Source organism: Paroedura picta, chromosome 4 (genome assembly GCF_049243985.1).
Source record: "Paroedura picta isolate Pp20150507F chromosome 4, Ppicta_v3.0, whole genome shotgun sequence".
In the NCBI taxonomy this organism is placed as follows: Eukaryota; Metazoa; Chordata; class Lepidosauria; order Squamata; family Gekkonidae; genus Paroedura; species Paroedura picta.
The window spans coordinates 89111752-89133986 of NC_135372.1; the positions used below are offsets into that span (position 1 = coordinate 89111752).

General features: G+C 45.0%; 1 protein-coding gene across 2 annotated transcripts in view; it reads left to right on the forward strand.

Annotated features, from left to right (window-relative positions):
* The window catches only part of ERI3 (ERI1 exoribonuclease family member 3), a 239578-nt gene that overhangs the window by 61379 nt on the left and 155964 nt on the right, over window positions 1-22235 (forward strand). The gene's annotated exons all lie outside the window — the stretch shown is intronic.

Below are 22235 nucleotides of genomic sequence, written 5' to 3' on the forward strand. Positions count from 1 at the left end.
TGAAATGTTTATAGCTCTTGGTGTGCTTCTTGGGATGCACATTAGTGAACCCTCAGTTTTGAATTACACCATTTCTTAATTTGATGTTACTGCTTTTAATTATCCTTATCCAAGTTTTTCAAGAACAGTTGAGAATGCCATATTTAAAATAGATGGGGAATCAGTGGGAAGATGGAACCTTCCTTTTCAAGCTCATGGGATGATCCCCTTGGATCTTCTGTGTCCATAACTTCAGATGCAACTATTTTCTGAATTTGACTTCACATTACTTTTAACTAGAGATGCTGTGTCTTGAACATGGCACCTTTTACATGCAAAGCATTTTCCTCCCCTTTAAAGTCTAGCATTATTCTGGAATCCGGTCATTAACTGCTACTAGTAGTAACTCTCAGTTTGAGATGCCAGTCACCATGGTGCTAATGCCAGTGGATCTGTGATTCTTTGAGAATAATACTAAGGTTGAGAATAATTCTAAGATTTCCTTACTCAAGAAGTAAGGAGATCTGATTTTAAAAATATGCCACAAAGCAACTGCAACACATTAATTGATGAATTGGATACTGCAGAAGGAACTGATGGATCTGCCTTCAGTTTATCCTAGCAGCTTGTTCTAAAAATCATCTTTGAGGATATGGGAAGTTCTTATGAATGCATCACAGTATTGGATGAAGAGGGCTGTAGTGAGGAAGGGGAACTAGGTAAAAATCCTCCAGGCCCTATAACTAAGGAGCAGTTCAAGAGTGAATGATCTACAGCAGTGGTCCCCACCCCTGGTCCGGGATCAGTCGGTACCGGGCCGCGGCTCCTCGTCCTCCTCCCCGGCTGCTGCCTTGGGAAGCTGCCCTGCCACTCTACCGCTGGCTCACCTTTGGTGCTTTCCAGCGGCTGCCATGGCTGGGGCTCCCCCTCGGTGTGGCACTGTGCAGCTGCTGCTGGTAGCGCCCCCCCAGTGGGCAGCAGGAAGTCAGGGGCGCTGGTGGGAAAGCAAGTAAAGCAGAGGCTCAGGAGGTGGTGTCGACGTCCCCCGGCAAAAGACTACCCCCTCACACCTCAATAAAATTGTCAAGCGTTAAATGGTCCCCAGTGATAAAAAGGTTGGGGACCACTGATTATATTGTCTGTAGATCTAACCCATGTCAGTGTCCCCCCCCCCCCCCCGAGCTCAGTAGACGATGTTACAGGCAACCTGCTGTGTAGGCTAGTAGTCAGGCACATAAGTCTTCTATATAGTAAAGTTTCCACAGTGAGTGAAATGTATATGGTAAAGAGGCCTAATCACCAGAAATTATGACAATTCCCCCATACGTCACAGACTTAAACAGAGATATTTCCTATTTTTTTCAAGAGGAGATGCTATGTATGCCACTGGATTGCATGCTATATAGTTGCATCACTGTCTTTGAATGAAACAGATGTGGCAGCCCTATATCTGATTGCTACTACATAGGGCTATTTCTTTACAGACATAAAATTGTTCTAAAATCTTTATTTTTATTAATTTAACCCAAATCTCACATTTTTCAAGATACAAGGAAGTTATGCTAGATTTGTAAACTAAGCACTCTCCTTTCTCAGTCCTGTACTTTTCTCACTTGTTTAACTAATGTGTCTGTTCTTTATTCTTAGCCACCTTTCTGCTTCTTTCTTTGTTTAAGAATAGAGGGTTGTATGCAGAATCCAGCAAGTGCCTTCCTTCCCCTCCCTCTCCCTGTGCCTTCCAGGAATTGGATTTGGGTGAGATGCTTGTAACTAAGCCGTTCACGTAGGGATTACCTTGCTATGGACGGCAAACTTCAGCTTGTCTAATCTTCCACACACAAAGGGTAAGAGCCTCATCCCTGTATCAGAAGGGGTTGGTAGTGTGTTCACTGAAAGCATAATGAGCTTTGACACAGTTTAAAGTCGAGAGAGCACAGTGATGTCTGCTGTTTGGAAATTAAGACCATGGGAATGGAGCCAGACAAGGGTATTACAAAGGATAGCAAAGCTCTAAGGAGGGGGGAAAAACAGGAGTGAATATTTGGAAGAACTCATTGAAGTAGTTGAAACTGAACATTCACCTATTTCCTTGCAGGTGAGAGTAAAAATAGAATTCGAATACTGCATTAAGATACAAAGTAGGCCCCAGTCTCACAAGAATTAACAGTGCATAAGAATCTTTTGTAAGTCATTTTGACTGTACTTTCATAGGCAGACAGTAAATAAAATACTACTGTATTCATCCATGTTAGCTATTTTAGAACAGTGGCCTGAGACAACTCAACTTTTTCCCAATTTAAAATGGTTTCCATTCTCACTAGAGGATACTGAAGAAAATAGTGAAGAAATGATACTTTGCAAGTTTGAGGGAGCATCAATAAGTCTTCCTTACCCTCTCCTCAGATTTAAATTTCCTTACATTCCCCAGTCACAGCTGTACCTTAATGCTTGATAGATTGAACATATTGCTGACCGCAGAACTGAATGAGTAATTTACTAAAAGTATTTTGCTTCCTTTTTTTTGGAAGCAGTGACAGTATGCTTCAAAGTTCAGTCCTTCAAATACAGTGGTCCTGTGGCAGGAAAGGTCCAAATGAGAAAGTGCAATTGTTCAACTGGATGGGGTACAGCTGTCAGTAGCTCACTGTGCCAGAAAACTGGGTGTGATCTTAGATGTCTCCCTTTCTATGGAGGTGCAGGTCACAAAAGTAGCACAGCTGGCATTTTTCTACCTGCGCCAGGCCAAACTATTAGCTCCTTACTTTGTCTGGAACATCTAGCCACAGTAATCCATGTGACAGTCACCTCTAGACTGGATTTCTGCAACTTATTCTATGCAGGCGTACCCTTATCCCTGATCTGGAAATTGCAAGTGGTCCAGAATACAGCAGCCAGGGTTCTCAAACGAACACCTTGGAGGGCCCATATTCAGCTTATACTCCAATAGCTGCAATGGTTACCAGTTGGATCCCAGATCAGGCTTAAGGACCTGGTAATCCTCTTTAAGGCAATACGCGGCTTGGCTCTAGGGCGGTGGTCCCCAACCACCGGGCCACGAAGGCCCTGGCACTGGGCCGCGGCTCCCCGCCACCACAAGGCCGCGCCCGGCTGTGCATGCGCGTTTGCGCATGCTCACCCGCAAACACCCATTCACAGCATTCCCGCGCAAACGCGCATGTGCGACCTGGCCGCACACGCATGCATTCATGGCATTCCCGCGCAGACGTGCATGCACGACCCGGCTGCGCACGTGCGGGAGTGCCGCACATGCGTGGCATGTGTGGCCGGGCGATCACCCTTCCCGCCGCCGCCGGGCCGCAGCCTAGAAAAGGTTGCGGACCACTGCTCTAGGGTACCTGAGATATCTCTCTGCCTATACCCCACATTCAGCCAATACCAACCAGCTAGTGAGCCCTGGTCTCAAGGAAGCATGTCTGGCCTCGACCATGGCCAGGTCATTCTCTATCTTGGCTCCCACCTGGTAGAACGAGCTTTCAGAGGGCATCCAGGCTTTGTCCGAGCTATCACAGTTCTGCAGGGCCTGCAGAATAGAACTCTTCCAAAGCATTTGGTTGAGGTCAGTGACAACATCTATTGGGCCCCCAGAACTCCCTTCTATCCAGATAAGTACACTCTATGGGATTACAGATGAAATATTACCTGAACATGTTATGTCTTATAATTGTTGTTGATGTTAAGGTTATTGATAGAGTTAACTGAGCATGCTATATTATATTAAGACTAGCATGAAAGCCCATTGCAAGCAAGAATGCAATGGGCACTAAGACCCAGGGGACACCAGGAGGTGCAGATCTCTGTGTGTGTGCGTTTGTGCCTCTTCCTCTCCCTCTGGCTGGTGTGCAGTTTGGGGCAGCTCTCTGGGTCTCTGTCAGCAGCTTCAGGCAGCTCTCTCTGTGTCTCTCTCTGCCTCCCTCGCAGCAGGGGCAATAGGGTGTTTGGTCTGGCAGGGCTCTGTGTGTCTCTCTCTGACTCTGTCACTTCTGAGAGGAACCTGGCTAGCGTCCAGGGAGGGAGGGCGGGAGCTGTAGGGGCAGGGCTGTAGGGGCAGTGTTGCTGGCTGCACCCTGATTGGCCCTATTCCAACAGACAACCGGACACGTTCCACCCCAAAGGCTGTTTCACAAATATATAAAGGAACCATGGATAAGGATAGTTGATTATATTAAGACACAGTTACCAAATTTATCCTGTATTGTTACTTACCCAACGTTTTCTGTAAACTGCCCTGAGCCGCAAGGGAGGGCAGTATATAAATGAACAATTAATTAATTAATTAAAGCTCCATTTTGAGACCATTTGTTGTTATTGTGTATCTGGTACAATAGAGACAGTAAATGAACAAACACACAAATCCTAATTTTTCTAGTCCGCCCATCCAATACAGCTCAACATAGTCATCATCTTAGTTCCCCTCAGTTAACACTTTGCTGATGAGGGGGGTCTAGGGTTTGTGGAGCAGACCTTTCCCATCTCATGTTACTTTGCAGTCCATGCAATCTTTGGATTATGGCTGTCTTGATCAAAAATCAGCTTTGTGCTGAACCTTGAATGAGCTCTCTTCTGTTCGCAGACTTGGAAATGATCCATTGCCAAATTCTCAGTAATAATGATTTTCCTAAAGCGTTACTAAGGTGGGTTTTAAATCATTGGTGTCTTGTGGAAAAACTAGATATGTGTTGTAATATTATATCATGTCATGTGTTTGATTTTATTCTGCTACTAGGGGCAAAGCCTATTATATTCAGGAATACAACAGGTGCTAGAGCTTGGCGGTGAGAAGAAGTAGGGGAGGAGTTTCCAGTCTGACAGGGAAGGGCTTCGCACCCCAGGGAGTCACCCAATGCAAGCAGTTAGTGAGCGGGGGGGATCGTCCCAGGATAAGGGTTCCTGAAATCATACAGATCCAGTATTGAGACGGAGCTGAGAGAGGGAACCGGTTTAGCTCTGCCGCAGCTCTCCAAAGCGAAGCATCCCGGCCCTCCACTGCTCTTGAGCGCCCGTTCGCCGCCTCGCTCTGGCACTTGGAAATCCTTCAATAAATCCATTTTCAGTTGTGCTCTATTTTTTTAAAGAACTTCCCCCACCTTGTGCACCCGCCTCCCCCATGACTCAGAGCGTATCTGAGCTGTTTCCCCCCCCCTCCCCAAATCCAAGAGAATCTCCTCTTCTCCAGGCAGCCTCCTCCCTCTGGCTTGTGCTGCGCATTGGCTGCAGAACTGCCCAGCCTCCCCCTGTTGAGGCTCCAAGAAACTTGTTGTGATCCCCTCCACCCCCGCCAGCCAGAGAATGCACCGACTTGCCAGGAGTGATTTGGGAAGCCACATTGCCCTTGAATACTGGTGCCGGGGCTGCTGATCTCGCTGGGGCTGTCCAAGCAGGGGGAAGAAGAAACCTGCTTGCATCAACTAAATTTAAAGTTTAGCACAGCTAAATACCTGCCAGTAGTTTGGGGGTGGGTTTTTGTGGGGTTCCCCCCCTTTTATTTCTCAATTTCCTCTCTTCAACCCCTCACCCCCCCCATTGGATGTAGCTGCATATGCAGAGGATTTTTTCTTCCATTCTTTCTTTCTTGAAATTAACATGGAAGTCCCCTCATCGCAATCCCGGGACTGACCAATGGAAAGGAAGGATGCCTGTGAAATTGACCAGCCACCCTTTGAAACTGACCAAGCAACTCGGGCTCAGCGCGTCCTTTCCTCCAACAGAGCCGGCCCTGCTGCCTGCGTGAAGGAAGCCTGAGAAAGGAAAATGGAGTATTCGTTTTGCCCTCCAGCTTCCCCCCCCCTCCGGCTTTCCCTGTCAGTTTACAATGGCACCATGGCCTGGAGCCGCCTATGGGCCACGGCACCATTTTAAAGTTACAGGGAATGCCTTCCCCGTCACCTTACAGTCAGCAACCAGCGGCAAACTGGCGACGATGCCGCTAGATTGCCCCTGGATGGGGGAAAAGTGGACCCTGCCTCAGACAGGCCATGCCCACTCTCCGCCTACCCAGCCCTTAGGCTGTTATTTTAACAGCGAAGTGATGTTTGTTTCATGCTTATGATCTTTGGCCAAAGAAGTGTATTATTAGTAAAATAAAAGGAATAGGTTTTCCTTGCATGCCGTAGCTCTATTTCCCTATCAAATTATTGTAGTTTTCTTTGTGAAAACTAAGAAAAAAAGAAACGTGGAAGTCAAGTGATCAAAGATTTTTGATTTGCTTTATTGTCTGTCTGTCTGTCTGTCTGTCTGTCTGTCTGTCTGTCTGTCATCACATATGTATACCGTCCTCCCCTAAGGCTCAGGGAAATTCCCATAGAACGTTGATTATTCATTAGTTACAGTAATGATTTATATCTTTTGTGGATTTAACAGTTTATGATTTTAATGTTGTTTTGTCATGACATGTAACAATTTGGTAACAGTAATATTATGAAATGTGGAGGTCAGTTGGTGTAACATTGTGAATGGTGGCTTGTTACTTGTTATCTAATTGAGGCTTTCTGAAATTAGACTGGAATTCCTACTTTCTAAGCTTGCTAACAGTGTAGCATGCAAATTAGACAGGATTAATTGCTGAAAAGTTATGGTGTTATATTGGATATGCCACAACCAATCAAAAAGTAGATGAAATGCCTTCTTTGAGCTACAAAAGGAAGTCCCTTGATACCAACTTTGGCACATGAGTCTTATTTTGCCCAAATAATCTTTTAATGCAAGTATCTGATGAAGAGTGTCTAAACAACTGGGGCAGATATTTCGCAGTGGGAATTTGGGCAGTAAAATTATGCTTCCAATTCAGGGCAAATTGCCCAGTTAAAAAGAGGAAATCAGATGTAAGGATTTCCTCAGACTTGTGAGAAATTGCTTCAGACTACTTCAGAATGGGTCTTCTAGGAGGAGAGAAAATGATGGCATTACCCAAGCGTGCTCATCTCCTAGTAGCCAGGAACTTCAGTGGAACTCAAAAAGATATAAAAAAGAAACATGTTTTAGGACAAACACAATAATGGAATCTCTCAGTTAAAAGAAAATGTAAAATCTGAAAAGATAAGCCTATGAACTATTTTCAAGCCTATAACTAAGAACTTCTAATTGGATGGCAAGTTTGCATTTTAAAATACAGCTTGAAAGGAGGGAACTAAAATTGTCAGTAAGTGTGTGTGTTTGTGCATTCGCACGCACATGTGTTATTTTGGAATATTAATGACTAGAGGTCTAACCCTATTGGGAGCCTATTGGATTTGTGGCTTGATTCAAGCAGAGAGGGAGACTAATTTCAGCCAAAGTTGCAAAATATTGCTGTCTTGCTACTTCTGATGATTCAGAAAGTTGTAAAGACTCTGGTTCGAAAGCTCCATTGAGCAAAAAGAGTCTTTGGGTGTCTGACAGTCCCTTCCCCTCCCCTTACTCAGTGTCTCTTGCAGGCGGCCTCAGGCTGTCTGTCTCTTTGTTAGCAGTGTGACAGCAATGTGACACTGTGAAAATAATTATTAACAAATCATGGTAGTGACTACAAACAGCTCACCGTCTTCAGAAACATGTCAGGGAGCATTAGAGCAAGACCACAGAAGATGCATGGTGGCTGGGCTTCCCACTTTGTTTTGCCATACTCACAAAGCTAACCTCAACACCACCTTGATACAGCTGGTGTAGAAAAACTGGGTGTCCAAATAAGCTTGATATCAAGTTAAGTGTACAGGGAATGTTAGATGGCCCTGAATGACAACTTAGTCTTTAAACTTATTGAAGTATAGTGGTTCATTTACCGGCAAACCAGGTGAATGCCTTGGGGCAGTGATCCCCAACCTTTTTATCACCGGGGACTGGTCAATGCTTGACAATTTTACTGAGGCCCGGGGGGGGGGTAGTCCTTTGCCGAGGGATGCCGCCGCTGCCTGAGCCCCAGCCCCGTTGCTTTCCTGCCAGTGCCCCTGACTTCCTGCCACCTGCTGGGGGGCGCTGCCAAGCCGAGGGGGAGCCCCAGCCATGGCAGCCGCTAGAGAGCACCAAAGGTGAGCCGGCGGCAGAGTGGCAGGGCTGCCCCCGAGGCAGCAGCCGGGGAGGAGGATGAGGAGGAGCCGCGGCCCGGCACCGACTGATCCACAAACCGGTCCCCGGACCAGGGGTTGGGGACCACTGCCTTATTATTATTATTATTATTATTATTATTATTATTATTATTATTATTATTATTATTATTATTATTATTATTATTAGATTTATATCCTGCCACTCCCTTGCGGCTCGTGGCGGGTAACAGCGTCCCAAAATCCCCATTAAAACCCCATTAAAACAATAATAGCATTACCAATATTACCGGCATGGCAAAGAACGGCAACTCAACTTCCCCCCTCCCACTACTAGCGGGTGGAGAAGAGGTCCTGATAATGTTTTACTTTGGGTCCGAATCCCGAGTCCCCAGGGGGGGCATAGATCTGTATTATCAGCCCCGGCCTCAACCATAAACCTGGCGGAAGAGCTCCGTTTTGCAGGCCCTGCGGAACGTTGAAAGATCCTGCAGGGCCCGCAGCTCTCCCGGGAGCTCATTCCACCAGGTCAGGGGCAGGACCGAAAAGGCACTGGCCCTGGTTGAGGCCAGGCGTGCTTCCCTAGGGCCGGGAACGACCAGCAGATTTTCACCCGCAGAGCGCAAGGCCCTGCGAGGGGCATAGGGCGATAGGCGGTCCCTTAGGTATGTGGGTCCCAACTCGCGTAAAGCCTTGAAGGTTAAAACCAGAACCTTGAACCGGATCCGGGCAGCAATTGGCAACCAGTGCAGCTGCCTCAGCACTGGCTGGATGTGGGCCCTCCAAGGTAGTCATGTATCTTTTCTGTTGCCTTTCTGTGGTAGGAAACCTAAGACAATAAGTTTGAGTGTGATGAGATTTGCAAAACAACAGTGGAATTGAAATGAATATCTCCCCACCCCACCTGTTTATCTCTGCATTGTAACTACTTCCCATTCCTTTGCTGTCTTCCTTATCTCAAAACTTTGATTGTAAGCTCCTTAGGGTAGATGCCTGTTACCTTTCATAGAGGCAAAGCATCTTGCACATTGATGGTGTCATAAAAACAGTAATAATTAATGAAAGACGCTAAAGTCTTATGATGCAAAAGGCTCTGTAAATTAGGTGTGTGTGATTTGGGGAAAGCTGAAGAATAGGAATGGCCATTAAAGCTGTTGTCAATTATTTGAAAAGATTTCCATAAAGAATGAAATGGTTTAACGTAATAGAGGAAAAAACATTCTAATGTAGGTTCAGAAGTGACTGGAAGAGCCAGCTGGAAGAATAGCTAGTTTAGGATAAGTGAAACAGAAGCTAGTGTTTGGTGCTGAAGCAAACAATCCTGTGTCCAAGAACCCTGAATGTGGGGTCCCAGTGGACTTGAGAGCTGCTCTGAGCCAGAAGGTCCTGGCCCCAGACCCTTTGCAGGGCCCCACCCCCTGAAGAGCCTGGAGTCTATCAACCTGCCGCTGCCACTGTTTCCAGCACCCCATCCATCAACTCCAAGGGAGCTGCTGTCATGCATGCTGCCGCTACCACTTCAGCCACCCCAGCCAGAGACACCCGGGGCTCAGCTTAGGTCAGCACAGCACAAGCCATTGCTGCTGCTGCCAGAAGGGAGCCAGATCCTAGCACCAGCTCTCCTGCCTCCCCTGCAGCAGCCTCCTGCCTACCTTGGTAGCACCTAAGGGAAGAATGGATAGGGAAAGTTAAAGGGGAAATTTATAGACTTGGTTGAAGAAGGAAGACAGGAAGAGAATAGATGCTTTCGAATTATGGTGTTGGAAATGAATGCTGCAAATACCACGGGCAGCTAAAGTTACCAACAAGATAGTTTTAGAGCAAGCCAACTATGTCATTAGAAGGGAAGATATTACGGCTAAAGCTCACATACTTTGGACACATCATGCGATCAAACTCACTAGAAAAATCATTTATGCTCAGCATGGGCAGCGGCAAAAGGAAACGTGGTCACCAAAGGTGGCGTCACTCGTGATATTTAATGTTCCATAGCGACTAAATGGAATCACAACCAAATGGCAGTTGGTTCCATATCTTGCACTTTCCAAATACTGCTATATGACCTGATTTTTGTTTATCATGTCCTGTGTTTCAAAGGAAATTATTGCAGTTGTTCTGAGCTGATGATGGCTGTAATGCGGAATGGTTTCACAGGGAAATTATTAGGATGTTTGGGAATTTTTCTTACATTGCTGTATTGCTGACCATACTTTTCTCTGTTTTTTACTTCTTTTAGACCAGGTATTTTCTGGCCCTTGTATGTAATAAACAGTGTTGCTTGCATGTTGAGCTATATGCAGCATGTGGGAGTGAGAGGAAGGGTTGAAGGGGAGAAAGCATTCAGAGTAGCTTAAAACATCCCTCCTCATGCAATATTTATGGAGGCGATAGGAGTCAGATGCACTGACCTCTGGGGTTGTGCTGTTAAACAGCTCCTATTCTAATTGCTGCACTTGTCCTTTGGCTCTGGAGGATTCTCACTGACGGAGCAGATGCTAATGGCAGCCAGTTCTGGGAGGAGTGTTCTTTTCTTTTCCCACAACACGAGCAGAGTCCATCTCTAGTTGTATGGATTCAGATGACAAAGATGTCTGGTGAAATTCCATAATCCTGGAGAGATTCAGTCTCTGCTGCTAGCATCAAGTGTGTGCTGCTAAGAACATGGAAGAAACAAAAGGTTGCTTGCTGTGTCACTGGTAACCGTGAGACTTTCTTGCTTAGCTCGTTCTAATCTGCTGTGTTATAAAGGTGTTATATTTTGACCATTAACATCCAAGTTCCACTTGACTTTCTCTTCTTTCCTATCCCCTCCTTTCGGCTGACCCAATAATATCCATGGGTCCCCCCTCAGACACCCCCTGATCTGAATCAGCCTGACCTCCCTAGGGGTTTGTCTTAAGTTGCAGTTGTTATATTATCGCTGACAAAAGTCATTGGAGATCTGTTGCTTTAGATCCACTGCTGATGTGTTATTTTGTGACTGTGTTATATGTTCAGACTGTTCCATGTATTACCCCTGCAATGTTGTATGTGAACTGCCCTGAGCCGTATGCAAGGGCAATATAGAAATCTAAAAATAAATAAATAAAAAGTCAGGTTTTGTGTCTAGGAGGCACTGTGAATGACTGGAGAAGTTTAGGTTCCCCAGAATTCTTTGTTAGTCAGAAAGGGGCTTGCCAGTGGTTCTGGGAAATGAATGCTGTATATGTTCATGGCAAATTATATCAGTGGGAAGAACTATGTCTGCTTCTTGGTGGCACATGCTCTGAATCTGGTTTCAGGTACAGGGCTCAACATCCTCTTGCTTCCAAAGGAAAGTGTGAAAATCAACTGGCTGGGACAGTGAGGAAAACATACCTTGATACACTTCCCATATTTTCCTATCTTTTAACATAACTAAATTAGCATAGCTATACAAAAAAACAGTGTTCCAAAATCACTACCTAGAGGGTGCATGGTAAATATATTTTGGGGTAAGGGATTTAGACTCAGTGCCCTTCAGTCTTTTCCAGTGGTAGTTTTACAGTTTAAGTGATGTGAATGTTTTTCGAATCCACTATAAAGCACCCTACTCACAAAATTTACTTTTTCTAAATAGAAACTTGTTGTTGTTGTTAGTTGCGAAGTCATGTCCGACCCATCGCGACCCCATGGACAATGATCCTCCAGGCCTTCCTGTCCTCTACCATTCCCCGGAGTCCATTTAAGCTCACACCGACTGCTTCATTGACTCCATCCAGCCACCTCATTCTCTGTCGTCCCCTTCTTCTTTTGCCCTCAATCACTCCCAGCATTAGGCTGTTCTCCAGGGAGTCTTTCCTTTTCATGAGGTGGCCAAAGTATTTGAGTTTCATCTTCAGGATCTGGCCTTCTAAAGAGCAGTCAGGGCTGATCTCCTCAGGGATGACCGGTTTGTTCGCCTTGCAGTCCAAGGGACTCGCAAGAGTCTTCTCCAGCACCAGAGTTCAAAAGCCTCAATTCATTGACGCTCGGCCTTCCTTATGGTCCAACTTTCACAGCCATACATTGCAACTGGGAACACCATAGTCTTGAGTAGACACACTTTTGTTGGCAGGGTGATGTCTCTGCTTTTTAGGAAGCTGTAATTCTCTTTAAAAGGGCACCTGAACATTTGAGCAGAGACTTGATCTCTAATTGCTTGGTAGGACCTCTGATTTCTATTCTGTGGAGGGAAGAAGATAAATTCATATCTCTCTAGAACAAATCTCAGCTTCTGCTGTCATTGAATTCACTTATTTTTTAGATTTGTCTAATGCACATCTTGTTAAATAAGAGCATTAGGAAGTTTACAAATATGATAAAATATGGTTCATAAAATATTGTTAAGAAGCAGTTATCAGGAAATGTTCTGCAAATAAAGGCTTAAAAGCAACTCTCTAAACATTCATCCCTCATCAAAAGCTCATTGTAGTAGGTGTCTTTTTAATTTTATGCATACTGCATCTTCTCCGTGCATGGGTTGTCTTCATGGCTGAATTTGTATTTTGAACCCCCTTTCTGCATCATGCATGGCCCTGGATTTTGACTAGTGTCTGCTCCAGCTTCCTTTTATGCTTTTTCCCTTTCTTGGTATATTGTGTCTGTCTTGTTACTAATAGTGCATGGATGCATTTTTGCTTCTGGTGAGCCCTCATTAATATCTAGGGATGACAGGTTGACATTCACAGAAAATACCTTCAATGACCTTCATGTTGTACACTAGGACTGCTGCCATTAGTGGCTTTGTAGTGCCCAGCTCTGAATTCTTTATTTGTATCTATAGGAAGTAGGGACAGTGAGGGGAATAGTTGGATCCTCACCTCTTTTACTGCTAGGGATGGGAAGGAGGAATATATCTACATCCTGCCAACCTTTCTATTTACAGCAGAATGAGCTGGAATAGTATAGTATATGTTATATGCTATATACTGTGAGGTAAAGAATGTTGTGCCATTGGAGAACTTTGTAGAGTCAGGTTCCATTTGGTACCTTGATTAGAAACAGAACGTGCATTTAACAATATTTCTTTAATTTAGATTTGTATTCTCTATTAATAACCAAACTCAATAATGACAGGGAAGATAATGGAAGGAGAGAATATGATGGGGATTTTGGAAACTCGAAATTGGAGCTCATTAACACAGAGTTGAGGTTGGGAGAGGATTGCAAAAAAAAACAAAAACCTGATAGATCAGATGAGGTCATGGCTTGTCTTTCATACTAGTGGCCATTATCAGTGGCATTTGTTATACAGGAAGAGAGGAACCTGAGTTTGCCAGTTTCAGGACAAGTGCTGTAGCCCTTGGTGTACTTGGTGTACAGCACAAAGCTAGACAGCAAAGGTCTTCCTTTTCTTCATCAGGTCTTCCCTCATTCATTTGTCCTGTTGATTCTTACAGCTGATTTAAACAGTAAGATGGAACCCAACCAGAAAAGAAATTCCGTCTAAATATCAGGAAGAAGTTCCTGACAGAATGGTTTCTCAGTGGAACAGGCTTCCTCAGGAGGTGGTGGGTTCTCCATCTATGGACATTTTTAAACAGAGGCAGGATAGCCATCTGATGGAGAGGCTGATTCTGTGAAGGCTCAAGGGGGTGGCAGGTTACAGTGGATGAGCAATAGGGTTGTGAGTGTTCTACATAGTACAGGGGGTTGGACTAGATGACCCAGGACATCCCTTCCAACTCTATGATTCTATGATGATTCAGCCTGTCAGTGGCAGGAATTAGTGTTCCCAGATAGAGATGGGCACAACCCAGAGCACAAACCCAAGCCCCTCATGAAAATAGTCTGGATCATGGCTTATCAGTTGGGGGTTGTGCAAGTCACATGCACGAACCTCCAACAACCCTCTACCTGATTTCTGGATTTGGCAGTGTCATGTGTCATATCAGTGTTGATGTCAATCCCCTAGGCTGGAGTTGCACTCCTAGTGACTAACCCTCCCATCTGGTGTCTTTATTCTTTGTCTGGGCCTCTGATGTAGAGAGCACAGGTTTGTTATGGTAATGTCTTATCATTTGTTCTCACTCAGAATGCAAACATGCTGTGCAGTGGCAGCATAGTTGTTTTGACACCTGTGTGCCAAAAAGACAAACTGTTTCTGCTTTTTGCATCCTCCTGGGTCAAACAGATATACTGTGGGAACAGACTTTCCCACATGTCTAGGGAAAGTGATGGGGCCAGGCGTGTCTGCTGCATCCTCAGCACTCAGCTTGGGGCACCTGCTGGTGCTGATGCACTGATTATTATTCAAAGAAAGGGGTGGGGTTGGACTTCTGCAACTCTGGAAACACCAATAGGGGCCTTCCAGAGCTGACAGGCAACCCTGGCCAACAGTAAGAATACTGGAAGAGAAAGGAGTAAGTGAAGAATGGTTAACAATAGCTTGTCATGTTCGCATCCCTGGATGAGCCACCAGAGGGTGCCCCGTAGGCCACAGCAGACTCACATGCTGAGCCCGGGTTAAGCACACCGTCTTCTGGGTCAGTGGAGCCCAGCACTGAGGATCTGACTGGGGATTGGAACTTACCAGACCCACTGGATGACGAACAACCATGTCCCAGCCAAGAGCCAACCCAGCTCTTTGCACCTGCACTACTGGGACTGTGGCAACAGATCCCATCTAGCCCTGAAGGGTCACCACAATGATGAGGACGAGCCAATCTGACACTGTCAGAAGATCATCTCAACTGTCAGTGTGCTGTCATGCAAGATAGTGTGCAGCTGATGGCCCTCCCTCACATGAGGACTAGGCTCAGCTGTCAGTGGTTGGGTTCCCTGCCTCCAGCTCTGTTCGCAGTTTACTTAAGAAGAGGCTTAGGGCAAGGCTTTCCATGGGTGCAATGTGTGCTTTCCCTGCCTGTCTGCCTAGACCTCTGGTGTTCCTGGTTGTCACAGCAAAGCTCTCCCTGTTTGATTCTGATTCTTGACCAGCTTGTTTTTTGACTTCGTTCCTGGTTCCTGACTTTGGCTTGACTCTTGATTTTGCTCCTGGTTTCTGACTTGGCTCTTTGCCAGGCTTGGTGTAGTGGTTAGGAGTGTGGACTTCTAATCTGGCGAGCTGGGTTTGATTCTGCACTCCCCCACATACAGCCAGCTGGGTGACCTTGGGCTTGCCACAGCACTGATAAAGCTGTTCTTACAGGGCTCTCTCAGCCTCACCTACCTCACAGGATGTCTGTTGTGGAAAAGGAAGGCGAATCCTTGAGACTCCTTGGGGTAAAAAAAAAGTGACACATAAGAATGAAGTTCTTCTCTAATCCTGGTTCCTGATTCCAGCTTGACTCTTGATTTGCCTCTTGGTTTCTGACTTTAGCTTCGCTTTTCACTCTATTCCTGGTTTCTGACTCTGGCTCAGCTTTTGACTCTGCTCTCTGACTACTCAGTCATGCTACAGCTTTGGAACTCTCTTTGGTGCCTGATCTTGGCCTGGCTCTTGACTCCACACCCTTGGCCATCTTCTTTTGTGGACTGACTCCCTTGGCTACCCTGTGGACTGGACTCTGGACTCTGAACTTGCCTAACAATTTGGTCTCGGCTTCCTGGCCAAGGACTTGGTTAATCGGTCCCTGGTGTATGGCCCAGCAGAAGAGCACACAGCTATTGCATACTCAAGCTATGACTATTCCAGCAAGACAGAAACATGGTAGGGGCTACAAGAAGCCTATTAGCTGAACAGAGAACTTCAGGAGGAGATAAGGAAAAAAAAAGAAAATGTTGAATGTTCTGCAGGTTACTAGGCACTCTAGGTCAGCCATCAGAGAGACGAAAGCTGGGAGTGAGCTGAGACTGGCCAGGGAAGCAGATTAAAAATATATTAAAAATTAATTAACTCCCACACATTTGAGAAACCTGTCAAGAAATCCTAGGGTTTCATGAAACCCTGGTTGAGAAAGCTTGGTACAGAGGAATTGTATGATAGGCATATGACTTTCTGCAGGGACATAGGAATTTTATATGATTGTTCTACTTCTTCATCTTCTTGCAGTTTCCTCCTTCCTCAAAGGTTTTATATAATTTGATAGTTTAACTTATGAAATGCTATTAATTATTGGAAGAGGGTGCAGTCTGATTCAAAATAGCTACCTCCTTCTAGTCTGAATCAAACACTGTTGCTCCTTTCTCCCTACTATAGAAAGGCCTTTACCGAAGCAATACTGGCAATGTTTTTAATGTATTTTCAGAGCACAAATAATAGCATATGTAGTTCAATTAATGTCTCTGGGGTCTATAAAAACAATATTTAATGCCCTCTTATCTTTAAAAAGAGGACTTAAAAATGAGTTGAGTTTCAGTGAATCCAGTGTGTAGGAAATGGCCTATTTTCTTGAGCTTCTGACATTCTGAACCCAGAAGCAGATGGACATTAACCATCTGATTAGTTGGGGACTTGCACATTAATTTTTTATACACTAGGACCACCTGAGTGACTGAATTCAATTACAGGCTCCCTCCCTTTCTCATTGCCCCCTCTCCTCCTTGTTATTAATGTGGCTCTTCCATAACTGAAACCAAGGAACCTGTTGAAATATGAAACCCTTATTTCTTAGTGTGACCCCCTGGATAATTAGGGTTAAACTGATATGCTATCATACCAGTGGCACATTTTATCTGCTTCTGTTTGTACAAGAAGACACAATAGTGGAGGAAGGACCAATTTGTGCCCTACTCGCTAACCAGACTGAGATAAAAGGTGTCACCAGGATGATAACGTCCTGGCCATGCACTCTTTTATTGTTGTTCAATTTACTATTTTTAGAAAATCCTATTCTTTCTTGTTTTCAGTACCCTTGCCCATATTTTAGCTCCATGCCATTGCATAATGATGCCCTGCTAAATGTGTGTGTGATATCTGCAGCCCTGGCTGACAGCCCTGCCTGATAACCAAATTCTTCCCCATCCATCACTAGCTGCCTCTTCTCAACTTAGGGTAAGTGATAACCAACACATGGCTGTTTATCACCACCAAGCCAAGGAAAGGAGGGAAGACCTTGCTTCTCATTTGCATCTCTCGCCCTTCTCTAGCCTTTCAGAGTAGTAAGGCTGCTGTTAGAATTGTGCACATTTGACAAACCTTTGATTGCAGAGGGTGACAAATCTGAATGGTGTAAATTCAAGTTGCTTATACACAAGCAATGATGAGCAATATCATCAGATGACATCTATCTGATGTGAAATGATAACTGAGCTTTGGGTAGGATCCAGCCTTTTGGGTCAGTCTTTGCCAATTTTCCTCCTTTATTCCTCCTTTATTAAAGCCTCTCTTCCATGTGACTTCTATACATGCAGCTCTCATGTTCCCAAACATAGCCTTTTTGGTATTTATTCACATATTTTTGGCCAGTGGAAAAACTGGTTGGATCCCAAACTTCTTACAGTAGGTGCCACAGCAGGTGCCACAGTAGGTGCATCTTACAGTAGGTGTCACAGAGCTGAATGAGAGTACGTGATCCCACCCGGGTGAGAAGTTTGGGTACAGCTAACCACCTTGGATGACTTTGACCCCACTAAAGGAGAACGAAACATTGGACTTGTCTAAAGGTTTCTTCTCTTCAGTGGGGTGATGTCATCCATCTGCTTCCTCTCATCTCACCCCTTACCACTGTGGGAGGGGCCTTTCCATCCCATGTCTGGCTGATCCCACCACAATGAGACCTCTCAGCACTGTTTGACATAGTTGATCATGAGCTACTGGCTTGCTGCCTCACCAACACCAGAATATGAGGCACAACCCTACAATGGCTGATCTTTCTTTGGGGCTGTGAACAGAGGGTAGTAATCGGAAAGAACCAGTCACTTTGCAATTCCCATGCAGAGTGTCACAAGGAACAGTTCTCTCCCCAATCTTATTCAACATTTTTATACACCCTCTTGCCCAGCTGGTGCAGAGGTTCAGGCTGGGATGTCATCAATATGCTGATGACACCCAGCTCTGCCTCCTGACGGATGTCCACCCTGATTCACTCCCTGACTCATTAGCCAGATACCTGGAAGCAATGATGGGTTGGCTCAAGCAGAAATGTCTGCTACTCAGTTCTTCAAAGACGGAGGTCTTGTGGTTCAGTAGGAAGGGCCCAGGAAAGAAGCGCGACTGCCTCACCTGGATGGGGTGGAACTATTCTTAGCACACTTAGCTAGGAACCTGGGCGTGATCTTCGATACGTCCCTCTCCATGGAGGAACAGGTCACCAGAGGGGCACGGCTATTTTCATTCATTCATTCATTCATTCATTCATTCATTCATTCATTCATTCATTCATTCATTCATTCATTCATTCATTCCCCACCACTCCCAAGAATGGCTCATGGCGGGTTGCAAATTGTCCCCACTAAAGCCCAAATAAAACCATATTAAAAACAATATGGGACAATAAAACCAACAGGCAAAAACATGGCGGTGTTATACAGTTTTACGATCTCCCTATATATCTCCCTAGACACATCTTAACACCGCAGAAGAGCTACGTTTTATAGGCCCTGCAAAACGCTGAGAGCTAGCATTCTTTCACCTAAGTCAAGCCAAGCTACTAGAACTCGATCTGACCCCAGAGCACCTAGCCACAGTGATCCAGGTGATGGTCACTTCTAGGCTTTATTTCTGCAACTCGCACTATGTGTGCCCACCCTTATCCTTAATCTGGAAACAACAACTGGTTCAGAATTCAGCAGCCGGGGTTCTCTCGGGAACGCCATGGAGAGCCCACCTCTGGCTTGCACTCCAACATTTGCACTGGCTACCAGTTGAATACCAGGCCAAGCTTAAGGTTCTGGTAATTACCTTCAAAGCAGTATGCAGTCTGGGCCATAATTATGCACTACACTCTGGAAACACCAACAAGCTAGTTATCCCTGGCCCCAGGGAAGCTCGTCTGTCCTTGACTACTTGGTGGAATGAGATTCCAGAACAGATCAGGGCCCTGCCAAATTTAAAATAATTCTGCAGGGCCTGCAAAATGCAGCTCTTCCACCAGGCTTTCAGTTGAGGCCAATGAACCACCCCCATCAGCCATAGGCCCAGAGGCTCCTCCCACCACAAATGGCACCCTGCAGAGATGAAAAACCGAACCACTGTGCAACCAGTAATAACACAGTTGTTGAGTACAAAGTTACAATGTTCTACTGCTAAATGTTAAATATTAAATGTATTACCACTACTAGTTACACCATTAGTAATTATTATACGTTTCAAAATCATGATTTTTTTGTATTGTATCTCTAATTCAGTGTAAACCATATTGAGCTGAAATGGGAGGGCAGTATATAAATATAATAAAATAAATAAATAAAATAATTTTATTTTGCTAGGGCCCCACAAATCCTTAAACTGACTCTGGTGCTACGGGCCCTGCAAATCCTTAAACCATTCATGATGTTAGGAAACCCCAAATGTCAGTGTCTGGTTACCCACAGTGCAGTGTATATGGAAACATGAATGCTAGCTGGAGAGTATCTATTTTCTCTATCAGCCAGGCCTTTGACTTCTGAAAATATATCTTTTTCCCCTGGGTGGAACACTAATGACACCGGGTAACCAACACTGCCCTCCTCTGCTCTTGCCAATCCCCTTTCCTTTTTTAATACAAGCTTAGCTCAAGGAACTGAGTTTACAATCAAGTACTGGATACAAAGTGCATGCTTAATTTGCATATCCAATTGCTTGGATTGCTGTAATTACCATGGGTAAATGGATCTATTAATCACTTATTTAATTAATATTTGGTTTTTCCTGTGTTCTCCTAATTCATACCCATTTCATTGTCCAGGATAACTCTAAAAATCTTTAGTAAAGCATTAATAAACAAAATGACCTGTTAACTACCCTATATCAATCAAAATTGATTAGGGACATAAGGGATACAATTTCCATCCCCCTACCACCACCCATAGTAGAAGGCATGGGTTTTGATGATTTTCTGCATTCCTGATAACTAAGAAACCTTAGTAGACAAAGGCTACTCTTTAGGCTCTGACCTTGTGTATTGTACTCACTTTTGCTTGCCCTGTGCGTCTGCTGGCTGTTTTTATCACTGTATAGAAATAAGAGAGTTATTGTAGTCTACTAAGTACAGTATTTGCTGGCGTATAAGACTACTTTCCCCCCCTGAAAAACATGCCTCCAAGTGGGGGAGGTGTCGTCCTATACGCCGGGTGCACTTCAGTTGGGATAGACATAGCTGCCCATAGTGGCCCATAGTACTGTAATGTAATGTAACAAAGTTTGGGGGATCGTCTTATACGCCCAGTCATCTTATACGCTGGCAAATACGGTATGCTTTGTGGCTCTCTAGCAATTGTAGCTTGACAGTGCTATTTTGTATCTGAAGAAGTGAGCATGCACATGAAAGCTCATACCTTAAATAAACTTTGTTGGTCTTAAAGGTGCTACTGGACTCAAAATTTTGTTTTGAAAAGATATTCTCTCTTCTGTCTTGCCAGAAACTTCTAATTTTTTTAAAAGTTGGCCCAAACACACTGTTCTGTATCATATCAATCCATATTGCCTCTCATAATCTTCCTGACCATTGCTGTCATCTTTGGGTGCCTTGCTTTGGGCACCCTTGTCCTCTGAGGCTAGGTGAGAAGGCCTCTTAAGTTATGGCACCAGAACTGTGAAATTACTTACTCAAGGAGATTCATCTATCTCCCTCTGTCATTACTATCCTCCAGCAGGTGAAGTCTTTGTACTTTTTCATTTGACATTCCCTCACTGATCATCCTTTTTAAAAATAGTTATTTTAAAAGTTAGCTTTTAATGTCCTTTTAGTTGGTTTAGATTGTTGGTTAAATGGTAGGATTGTATTAATTTATTTCTTTAGCAATATTTCTTTGGTTTCTTTTGGGGTTTTCTTCTCTGTACATGGCCTTCTATTTTTCTCAGTCCCTTCTCATGTCCTCCCGCACCCCTCCATACATTATGCTCTTTCTCTCTCTCTCTCTGATATGAGAAACTATAAGCATGCATTCATGGCATTAAATTTAAAACAATGCAGGTAGTTGTGAACTTCCTGCATTCTGCAGGTGGGGTTGGACTGAATTACCCTGGATATCCCCTCCCAGTCTAATTCTATGAAATAGTCAAAATGTTTCCTATTCATTTTCAGCCAACTTCCTATTTTGGCCAGCAAAGGTATTACTATCATATAATAAAAATAGTGACACCCAGGCTTTCACAGGTTTGTGGGACACATATCTGTTCCAGAGCTCTTTAATCCACCTCCTCCCTTTCCCTCCCTCTTACACACACTGACACGAACCCCTCCCCTTCCCCTCTCTCTCCTTCTGTCTTCCTTCCCCAACCTATTCCATGGTCCCTCTCCCCTAGACATATGCACACACAAACACGCACACAAAGAGTCCTACACCTTCCCTCCTTACCTCTTCTCCCAGGAGGGCCCTGGCCTCCTTAGGCCTGGAGGGCAGCACCTGGGCCTGCACTGGCATTGCCGCCTACATGCCACCCCTGGGAGCCATGCAGCCTCCGCCCCAGTCCCCAGAGGCCTCCTCACTACCCAGACTCCCTGCTCCATCCCCCCTTCATCTTCTCTTCATCTTCATTCCTTTCTTCATCTTCATGGTGGTGCTGGACTGCCTGGTCTCCACCCTGCCCTGCCTGGCCGCCATGCTGACCCACAACTGCCCAGGCCTACCTGGGCAGTGCAGTGGTGGCCTGGCCTCCTCCCACAGTGGTCTGTGCTGCCCCAGCCGGCTGCCTGCTGTGGTGTCCCATCTTCTGGTGCGCTTACTGGGGATGTCATGTCCATGCCCATTTATGTCCCAGGGGTCGTGCCAGAAGATGTGTCCCACATCAAAAAACTGAATCCTAACCATTACAAGTGAGGGATGTCTTTATATTTGTGGTAGCTTGGGGATAGTAATGGCATGGGACGTTCTGTAGGAATAAAAGAGCAGGTAGTAAATATGTTAAAATGTCACATTTTATTTATTTGATTTCTATACCGCACTTACATATGGTTCAGGGTGGTTTACATACAACATAGAATCATAGAATCATAGAGTTGGAAGGGGCCATACAGGCCATCTAGTCCAACCCCCTGCTCAATGCCGGATCAGCCTTAAGCATCCTAAAGCATCCAAGAAAAGTGTGTATCCAACCTTTACTTGAAGACTGCCAGTGAGGAGGAGCTCACCACCTCCTTAGGCAGCCTATTCCACTGCTGAACTACTCTGACTGTGAAAATGTTTTTCCTGATATCTAGCCTA